Here is a 10,646-nt window from a genome sequence, read left to right on the forward strand (position 1 = left end):
GACACGTGCCTCACGCATGACAGCGCCAACCGGTGTCCATCCTTCTAAAGTCAAACAGACCCTCTAAAGCCAAAAGAGAGTCCCCGTGACAACTTTGCCATCGGATTGCTCAAGTCCATTGCTTCTATACAAATTTAGACAGAATTACAGAGCAAAAAATAGTCTATAAAACAAACTCCAGCCAATAAGTGGAATAAACACAAAAAATATATAATTTTTTTTTTTTTTTTTTGTGATTCATCAGCATAAATGGCCCGAAAGTGTGTTCCTCCACAGAACATCCTCCACCTGCTAGTGGAACCAGCAAAAAAAAAAAATGCTGTTCATTTCTTCAGGCAGTCAAATGAATGTTCAGTAATCTGGCCCATTCGGCCAATCCATGTGTAAAACAAAAGACCCAATCACTCCAATGTCCTGCAAGAGATATTCCACAAAACAAACTCCAGGCAACAGGAGGCATAAGCACCAAAAATCTGCAGATTCATGCACAAGCTGTCCTGAAGAAATTATATTACACAAACCAAACTCCAGCCGCTAGGCAGAACCAGCACAAAAAGAAACAAAAAAGGCGCCCAGCTTCCTTGGGCATTCGAGTATGTTCAGTGAGTCAGGTCCACTAGGCAGCAACATGAAAATCACTAAATGGCTTACACACTGCAATGTCTTTATGAAGGATAATGCTTGCTGTGGGCATGTAAATTCTCTACTGCCATCCATAGTATCTATTCTCAATTTGGCCGGGAACATCAGAGCAAAAGCTACCTTCCATTGATGTAAGAGATTCTTGCATTCCTTGACTATCACATTTCTCTCTTGTCGAATTCAGAAAGTCTGGGAACAAGAAAATGCTGTGGTTCTTCCAAGAAAGCTTTCCTTTACTCCTTGCCTCCTGTTACACAAGATCTTTATCTGATGATCTCAGAAATTTGACCAGAATTGGTCATGGCCTGTTTCCCCTTTGGTCGCTAGCGGGTTAGCAGCTAATTCCCTCTCCGATGACTCCAGATAAGCGATCCGTTTCTCGACATCCCCCATTCTTGTAACCGACACAGTGAATTTCGTCTCCATGGAAGTGAACGATCGATGTATTAAAGCCAGATCCTCCAAGTCTGCAATGACCTTTACCAGCATTACAGACAAACTCGACAGCTGAATTTCTCCCGCCTTACCATCCAGACTGACTCCCTGGTCTGCGGCCCTGTCTAGGGTATCAGCTTGAGCACTCAAGTGTCTTTTAATATCTCCTGAGGTCGGGATTTTGAATTCTTTGACATATTATCTTCATAAAACAGTTAAGAATCATAGTGTATCGAATCTCACCAGTTTATGACATAAAAAGTATTCAAAACTAACAAAGTGTGCAGAGCTCGCCGTTCACATGGCATCACGTGACCCCTGCCTCTCTGTCCTCTTAAAGGATATAGTTCACCCAAAAATGAAAATTCTCTCATAATTTACTCACCCTCATGCCATGTCAAATCTGTATGACAACAAATGAAGATTTTAGAGGAATACCTCAACTCTGTAGATCATTTCAGTGCAAGTAAATTGTGACCAAAATGTTAAAGCACCAAAAAGCACATAAAGGCAGTATAACAGTAACCCATATGACTCTACTGGTTTAATCCATGTCCTCTTAAGAGATCTAATCGATTTTAGGCAAGAACAGACCAAAATATAACTTTTTCAAAATAAATCTTGACATCAGTAGTAAAGATTCAATTACACTTCCTAGCGCCATCTAGATCTCTTTGCATGCATCAGGCACTAGGAAGTGTAATCACGCTTGAAATCATGATCGTGCCTAGGGACTGAAATGGCAAGATGTACATTGAAAAAGGACTTATATTTTGGTCTGTTCTCACACAAAATCGATTAGAGTTACCGTAGCCTTTCTTTCAGCTCGAACCAGTCTGGCCTTTCTCCGTTGACCTCTCTCATCAACCAGGCGTTTTTGTCCACAGAACAGCTGCTCACTGGATGTTTTTTGTTTTTGGCACCATTCGGTGTAAACTCTAGAGACAGTTGTGTGTGAAAATCCCAGGAGATCAGCAGTTACAGGAATACTCAAACCAGCCCGTCTGGCACCAACAATCATGCCATGGTCGAAATCACATTTATTCCCCATTATAATGGTTGATGTGAATATTAACTGAAGCTCCTGAACCATATCTGTGTGATTTTATGCACTGTAAACTCTGCCACATGATTGACAAATTAAATAATCGTATGAATAAGTAGGTGTACAGGTGTTCCAAATGAAGTGCTTTGTGAGAGTATACTTGGTTTCTTTTTATTTATGTGGCTATTAATAATTGAAATGTGACATTTTATTATTTAAAAATGGCTGAAATCTTTTCCTCTTTTTCTTTAGTAAATGCAAAGACATGCATGAAATCTCTGGGGTATTTCTAAATAAATGCACACTTTTTAGATTTATAGTAATGAAAAAACTTCTGGCAAAAATTACTCATATCCTTTGTCATTTTCACTTCAAAGCATGGTTGCAATCGCTGATCAATGTACAAATTTTAATCTCAACAGTCATCTATCTTTAAAGGCCCTATGTAAGACTATTTCCTGACCTTTTGAAATGCTGTCAGCATTCATACTATGCATTTATGTTGGTAAGTCGATGATTTATAATAAATATTTTACACTAAAAATAATAATAATAATAATAATAATAATAATAAAGTGAAGAAGTAAACATGGAGTCTAAAAAGCAACTTAACCAAATCTCTGTCCTCATTTTGTAACAAAAATACAGTACATCAAGTGTGCAAAATCTTATGTGGTCTTCTGACCTCGATTATTCAGGAAAACAGTCAGCACATGCTTCATTGAACTACAAGTCTACCTAGAAAATTAGGGTCAAAACTCTGTTGAAAATTACTGAAGATGATTCTCAATCTTTTTATTTATAGGCTAATTATTGTATTTTGAGTTTTCATATCAAGTTATTCAAAAATACATTAAAATGTAATTCACAGAAAATGATTAGTTGAATACACGTCTGCTATGATGCATATGTTTAAATTTCTGAGTAATCATTTTTCTGGCGGCTAGTGTAAAAAATGTCTGAAAAGTGGTGTAACCATCCAAAAAATATAAGTCTCATTAAAAGCTGAAATTTATATATATATAAAAAATGAATTGTTGGCATAAGTATAATATATATATATATATATATATATATATATATATATATATATATATATATATATATATATATATATATATATATCATTTTGTACACTGACATGTAATAAAAATGCAATGAAAGCTGGTCTTCAATACCTTTTACTTGATGGTTACATCACTTTCATTAAAATAATTTTTTCATTTTTGTAGAAAATGCTGTAAATGTTTTTTTTTTGTATGTACAACACCAATATAGACTCAGATATTACATTTCTACAAAATTTCCTTTTTTATAACAAGGTTATCTCAGAATCAAGATAATTATTTTGCTCAGTCGTCAGTTTAGGGAGTTATAATGGTTCCACAAAGTTCTTAATATCTTCATCAGTAGACAAAGGCGTAGAACTGTAGAGATCAAGATAGAATTCTTTAAAAGCATTATTCATATTAATGGCTGAGGTAAATATTTCCCCACCAGCAGATTTCACTGAGGGAATGGCAGAAAAAGACTCTCTTTGCTTTATGTATCTAGCCAAAAGCTTCCCTGCTTTGTCCCCAGCCAAAACTCCACCTTCTGCAACAAAATAGTATTATATCTGTATTTCAATCGGGCCAATCTTGGGCTTTGTATTTTTTGGTGAATGACACATACTGTATGATCCGGCCCCTCATAACAGCCTTAAGTGCCTCACAAGCCACGCCTACAGAGGATACTGAGGACCAGTTGGTCTCCATATAAAAATTAATTTCAGCCTTTAACATTTGTTGGAATTCAGGATTTTGCAAAAGGGATACATTGAAGTGCCAACTAGATGATTTATTTTTCTCTATATGTGCCAACAACTCTAAACCCACCAGGTCATAATCTGAGACTAAGCTGTTTTCAATTGAGCAATCAACAACAGATAAAATGAGGAACTTAAATAAAAAATCTATTCTAGAATAAATCTAATGGATTGAAAAAAATGTCTCAAAATATTTGTAAGGCCAATATTTTTACACATCCTGAGAAGCGTCAATATTGCTCTAGGGGGTTTGGACACTTTTGCTTCACTATGATCAAGGACTGAGTCCACCAAAATATTAAAGTCTCCTCCCAATGGAACATCTCTTCAAGATCTATAAGAAAGCCCTGATCATCAGCATTAGGTGCATAAATATTAGCCAAAATCAAAAATTAGCCTAAAACAATATGACAATTAATCTTCCTAATTTATCTTTAATCTGTTTGAGACATTTAAACTGTAGATGTTTACTTATCAATGTTATGACTCCCCTGCTCTTACTCGAGCCAGCACTGAAGAACAAATACCCACCCCATATCTTTTCAAATGTTTCAGCTTCCTGCGGGGTAAAGGTGCATTTCTTGAAGAAACACTACATCACATTTCTTATGTTTAAGTAAATAAATAACCTTTTTTTATGGTGTGCCCCAGCCTATTCACATTCCACATGGAGAGAGATAATCCTGTAACGCTGAGTAGATGAAGGAGACGAGGGGCAAGGATCTAAATGCAGTACGTATTTATTTAAAGTAAAACAGACTGAACAGGAACAAACCAAACATCCACGATGGGAAAAATAAACATAAAAGCACGAAGACGTCAAGGGACCACGAACGGGGAGAACAGGTGGAAAGGCGAAGAACAAACATCCATAAACATCAACAACGATTGACAATGACTGAACAAAGAACCAGGGTTTAAATACAGCAAGGAACAAACAAGAGAATGAGGTACACCTGGAAGAACAATCAAGGGAACACCAATCATAATAAAAAACTACAAAGGACTACAAAAACCAAACAGGAGCCAGGAAACAGGAAACAGGGACTAAACTGAACTTCAACATAAAAGCACGAAGACAAAAGACACCAATGAACGTGACAGAACCCCCCCTCAAAGGATCGGATTCCAGACGATCCAAAAAAAACAAAAGACAAAAAAGACCCACAAAGAAAAAACAAAATGAGGGCACCAGGGGCAAACAGACAGTTCAAGGGGGCACAAGGGGCACAGACAGTCCACGGGGGTACAAGGGGCACTGAGACAGTCCACGGGGCCACTGAGACAGTCCACGGGGCAATTAGGCAGTCCACGGGAGGCAGGCAGACCAGGGAGGTCGAGAGGGTAGAGAGGCAGACCAGGGAGGCCGAGAGGGCAGGCAAACAGTCTATGGGGGTGTGTCAAGGGGACCGGGTCCGGTGGCCTGGGGGGTGTCAACCGGGCAGGGACATTGAGGCCTGGAAGGCGGCCACAATGTGGGGATAGGCCTGGGGGGCTCGGGAGCTGGCCACGAGGCGAGCACCAGATTAGGAGGTCTGGGAGCGGGCCATGGGGCAGTAGCTGGTTTGGGTGGCCTGGGAGCTGACCTCTGGGCAGGGGCCAAAACAGGAGACCTGGGAGCTGGCCTCTGGGCAGAGGCCGGTACAGGAGACCTGGGAGCTGGCCTTAGGACAGAGGCTGGCGGAGCCGTGTGAGGCAGGGCCAAGGAGGACTTCGGAGGCGGAGCCGTAGAGGACTTGGCAGGCGGCGCCGAAGGAGGCGTAGGCTGGGCCGTGGTGGGCTCAGGAGGCGGAGACGAGGGAGGCTCAAGAGGCGGAGCCAAGGGAGTCTCAAGAGGCGGAGCCGTAGAGGACTTGGGAGGCGGCGCCGAAGGAGGCGTAGGCTGGGCCGTGGTGGGCTCAAGAGGCGGAGCCGAGGGAGGCTTCGGAGGCCGAGCCGGGAGAGGCGGAGCCGGGATGGACCTTGGAGGCGTCGGAGGCGAGGCTGAGGGAGGCTTCTGAGGCGGGGCTGAGGGAGGCTCCAGAGGCGGAACCGAGGAAGGCTCAGGAGGTGGAGCTGAAGGAGGCTCCGGAGGCGGAGCCGAAGGTGGCGAGGGCGAAGGAGGCTCTGAAGACGGAGCCGATGGAGGCTTCGGAGGCGGAGCCAGGAGAGGCTCGGGAGACTCCGGAGGCGGAGCCGAGGGAGGCTCAGGAGGTGGAACTGAAGGAGGTTCTGGAGGTGGAGCCGAGGGAGGTTCAGGAGGCGGAGCCAAAGGAGGCGAGGGCGAAGAAGGCTCTGAAGGCGGAGCCAAGGGAAGTTCAGGTGGCGCAGCTAAGGGTACCTCAGGAGGCGGAGCCGAGGAAGGCCTAGGAGACAGGGTTGAGGAAGGCGGAGCTGAGGATGGCTCCGGAGGCCCAGGAGGCGGAGCCGTGGGAGGCTCTGAAGGCTGAGCCGAGGAAGGTGGCGCCATAGGAGGCTTTAGAGGCGGAGACCTGGAAGGCTCTGAAGGCAGAACTGAGGGAGGGGGCGCTGTAGGAGGCTCGGGAGGTGGAGCCCTAGAAGGCTCTGGAGTTTCTGGGAGAAGAGCCGTAGGAGGCTCAGGAGACGGAGCCGTAGAAGGCTCTGGGGGCAGAGCCGTAGGAGGCTCGGGGGGCGGAGCCCTGGGTGGCTCAAGAGGTGGAGCCCTGGAAGGCTCGAGAGGCGGAGCCCTGGGAGGCTCGGGAGGAGGAGCCCTGGAAGACTCGAGAGGCTTGAGAGGTGGAGCCCTGGGAGGCTCGGGAGGAGGAGCCCTGGAAGACTCGAGAGACTTGAGAGGCGGAACCCTGGGAGGCTCGGGAGGAGGAGCCCTGGAAGACTCTAGAGACTGGTGAGGCGGAGCCCTAGGAGGCTCGGGAGGAGGAGCCCTGGAAGACTCGAGAGACTGGAGAGGCGGAGCCCTGGGAGGCTCGGGAGGAGGAGCCCAGGAAGACTCGAGAGACTGGAGAGGCGGAGCACTAGGAGGCTCGAGAGACTTGAGAGGCGGAGCCCTGGGAGGCTCGAGAGGAGGAGCCCTGGAAGGCTCGATGGACTTGAGGCGGAGCCCTGGGAGGCTCGAGGGGCGGTGGCTCTTGGATGGTCATGGCTACTGGCGCTGGCTCTTGGACGGTCATGGCTACTGGCGCTGGCTCAAGGACGGTCATGGCTACTGGCACTGGCTCAAGGACGGTCGAGGCTACAGGCGCTGGCTCAAGGACGGTCGAGGCTACAGGCGCTGGCTCAAGGACGGTCGAGGCTACAGGCGCTGGCTCAGGGACGGTCGAGGCTACAGGCGCTGGCTCAGGGACAGTCGATGCTACAGGCACTGGCTCACTGACCGTGGATGACGAGGGCTCTGGCTCGCTGACCGTGGCTGACGAGGGCTCAGGCTCGCTGACCGTGGCTGACGAGGGCGCAGGCTCGCAGACCGGGGCTGACGAGGGCGCAGGCTCGCAGACCGGGGCTGACGAGGGCTCTGGCTCGCAGACCGGGGCAGGCGTGGGCTCTGGCTCACAGAACGGGGCAGGCGTGGGGGTTGGCTTGTTGGAAGGTGGAGCAGGCGAAACAGGAACAGCCATGGACGACTGGAGGGTCACCACTGTGGGAGGAGAGGCAGGAACCCTCTCAACCACACCCACAGTGAACGGCGAGCCGCATGCCAGCAGCGTCACCTCCACGAAATCGCGGAGCGTCCAGCCGCGCGTCGCCGGTGGCAACCGCTCCCTGAGCGAACTGGTCAGGCCATCCCGGAAGAAAACCACCAGGGAGGAGTCAGGGAAGTCTGTGGCACACGCCAGCTCCAAAAAATCTCGGACATGGTCCTCCACCGGACGGTTTTCTTGCCTCAGATTCAACAAGCAACAGCTCGCCTGAAGTACTGCTAGATCCATTAATTGGTCAATCTTTCTGTAACGCTGAGTAGATGAAGGAGACGAGGGGCAAGGATCTAAATGCAGTACGTATTTATTTAAAGTAAAACAGACTGAACAGGAACAAACCAAACATCCACGATGTGAAAAATAAACATAAAAGCACGAAGATGTCAAGGGACCACGAATGGGGAGAACAGGTGGAAAGGCGAAGAACAAACATCCATAAACATCAACAACGATTGACAATGACTGAACAAAGAACCAGGGTTTAAATACAGCAAGGAACAAACAAGAGAATGAGGGACACCTGGAAGAAACAATCAAGGGAACACCAATCATAATAACAAACTAAAAAGGACTACAAAAACCAAACAGGAAACAGGAACCAGGAAACAGTGACTAAACTGAACTTCAACATAAAAGCACGAAGACAAAAGACACCAATGAACATGACAAATCCACACATATTAACATTTGTCATAATAGAGAAAAGTTATTGTGTGTCAAAAACAACATTATAAAGACTACATTCTAACATTAGTGTAACAATCAAACCCCAAACTTCCCCCCAAATCAAACAAACAGAAAAAAGAAAAACGTGCGCACGACACGTGCCTCACGCATGACAGCGCCAACCGGTGTCCATCCTTCTAAAGTCAAACAGTCCCTCTAAAGCCAAAAGAGAGTCCCCGTGACAACTTTGCCATCGGATTGTTCAAGTCCATTGCTTCTATACAAATTTAGACAGAATTACAGAGCAAAAAATAGTCTATAAAACAAACTCCAGCCAATAAATGGAATAAACACCAAAAATGTGTTTTTAATTTTTTTTTTGTAATTCATCAGCATAAATGGCCCGAAAGTGTGTTCCTCCACAGAACAACCTCCACCCACTAGCGGAACCAGCAAAAAAAAATAACGCTGTTCATTTCTTCAAGCAGTCAAACGAATGTTCAGTAATCTGGCCCATTCGGCCAATCCATGTGTAAAACAAAAGACCCAATCACTCCAATGTCCTGCAAGAGATATTCCACAAAACAAACTCCAGGCAACAGGAGGCATAAGCACCAAAAATCTGCAGATTCATGCACAAGCTGTCCTGAAGAAATTATATTACACAAACCAAACTCCAGCCGCTAGGCGGAACCAGCACAAAAAAGAAACAAAGAAGGCGCCCAGCTTCCTCAGGCATTCGAGTATATGTTCAGTGAGTCAGGTCCACTAGGCAGCAACATGAAAATCACTAAATGGCTTACACACTGCAATGTCTTTATGAAGGATAATGCTTGCTGTGGGCATGTAAATTCTCTACTGCCATCCATAGTATCTATTCTCAATTTGGCCAGGAACATCAGAGCAAAAGCTACCTTCCATTGATGTAAGAGATTCTTGCATTCCTTGACTATCACATTTCTCTCTTGTCGAATTTGCAAAGTCTGGGATCAAGAAAATGCTGTGGTTCTTCCAAGAAAGCTTTCCTTTACTCCTTGCCTCGCGTTACACAAGATCTTTATCGGATGATCTCAGAAATTTGGCCAGAATTGATCGGGGCCTGTTTCCCCTTTGGTCGCTAGCGGGTTAGCAGCTAATTCCCTCTCCGATGACTCCAGATAAGCGATCCGTTTCTCGACATCCCCCATTCTTGTAACCGACACAGTGAATTTCGTCTCCATGGAAGTGATCGATCGATGTATTACAGCCAGATCCTCCAAGTCTGCGATGACCTTTACCAGCATTACAGACAAACTCGACAGCTGAATTTCTCCCGCCGTACCATCCAAACTGACTCCCTGGTCTGCGGCCCTGTCTAGGGTATGTTGTGGCAAAAAATTATCAACCAACCATTATCACTGCGTAAGAGACACTCTGACTCAAAAAGTCTTTTAAAATTATTTATTCTTGCAAGAAGGACCCGGTCATTACACAGGAGTTAATCTGTGCTGTGAGTGGGACCCAGAGGGGAGGGCTGACTGGTATTTTATACCTCTTTTTATCCAAGGTCTCTGACAGAAGCAGATCCTCCTCCTCTGCATTCCTCAGACACAGAGGCATTCCCCTGCAATGATTATTACTGTTCAATTAGTATCAAAATTTCTACAACAATTCCCCGCTTTTTATCATTCAGATTACTCAATCACAATAATAAACAATAAGACAAATTTTAAGTCAGATCATCACACTTGCACTCTTCATCTCTGATTTTTGCATAAATGATCACTCTCTTAAACATTTGTGAAATAATATTTTGGAAGGAAAAAAAGAAAAAAAGAAAAGCTTAGGCTTTTTTTTGTGGGGATAGTCCCCTTAAGTATTAGAAAGCAAAATGAGTAAACACTGTTACTGCACATCTGACATAAAATCAGACCCTCAGTCACTTCAGTATAAACAAGAAATAGTGTACAGATTAAGTAGGAAAAACACATCAATTTAACACTTTGGTTATGTCAGCAGGCTGTAAAAAATACAAAGAATAAAGTATAATAAAATCCCTCATTTCAAACCCTCTCCTTGTACGTCATCTCGTAACACGGATGACAGCTGCTTATAACCCTCTTTACATATCAAAACATTCTCAGAGATGCTCTGAGAATGCTCTAAAATGCTCCATTTTAACACATTTCACAGTAACTCTCGCTACTTGTATCATCATATTTGTTTTTGTCATCCTCTGGATATAATGTCATTTTTACCATTTGAACACACACCCCTGCTTTAACCAGTCTCTGTACTGAGCTGGAAACACATGTTATGATGCATGGTAAACATAACAATATTAACAGTCCTACCACCGCAATTGGTAACACAGTTTGAATCAGCCAATACCCCCATCCTCCCCAGAGATTCATAAACC

The sequence above is a fragment of the Xyrauchen texanus genome, chromosome 7, assembly GCF_025860055.1.
Source record: "Xyrauchen texanus isolate HMW12.3.18 chromosome 7, RBS_HiC_50CHRs, whole genome shotgun sequence".
NCBI lineage: Eukaryota > Metazoa > Chordata > Actinopteri > Cypriniformes > Catostomidae > Xyrauchen > Xyrauchen texanus.